Genomic DNA, 700 nt, shown 5'->3' on the forward strand with positions numbered 1-700 from the left:
AGGTGCTCAAGCACCCATCGCACCCCCCTCTGCACGTGCCTGGTTCTCAGTGCATGTTGTCATAGTTTTGTAAATTTCTGTAGTGATGAATGAAAACCGTAACTTTTATGCCCCTTTTGCAAAAGAACAAAGTAATGATAGCTTTGAAAAGAGGAAAAAGACATCAAGAAATTGCAAGTTTTAGCTTCAACTATGAATAAAGCAGAATAAAAGTTGATTCGCTGATTTAATTAAATTGATGTGTTTTAAAATTAATGAGTTGGACTGTAAAGGAAAAACAGCATTTTTTGGGGTCAAAATTGTGAGAAAGGCAATAATATTTTACATAGTAAGCGGGACATTCGAGTAGCGCATTCTAGGAAAAGTGAAACAATTTTGTTAAAGGGTTGTGGCATCCCAGAATGCACTGCAGCATGAATACATTATGTGGTTACTGTTATATGATTATTGTATTTCATGTTATGCTTTATCATTGATAAAGTTTGTGTGCTAAATGTTGAGGTCTATGTAAAACCATATTAAACAACTTTTTTGTATTTACAAGGTATATCCCTGCTTTATGGTAAGTGTAATACAAGAATACCTATAATAAGAAATCTTGTGTTGATAATTTAATATTTGTATAAATATATAACATTTGTATGATCTGACCAGAATGTATTGACTTATGTGGATAATTACAACTAAATTATTATTCATT

Source organism: Sinocyclocheilus grahami, unplaced genomic scaffold (genome assembly GCF_001515645.1).
Source record: "Sinocyclocheilus grahami isolate Dianchi unplaced genomic scaffold, SAMN03320097.WGS_v1.1 scaffold5995.1, whole genome shotgun sequence".
Classification (NCBI taxonomy): domain Eukaryota; kingdom Metazoa; phylum Chordata; class Actinopteri; order Cypriniformes; family Cyprinidae; genus Sinocyclocheilus; species Sinocyclocheilus grahami.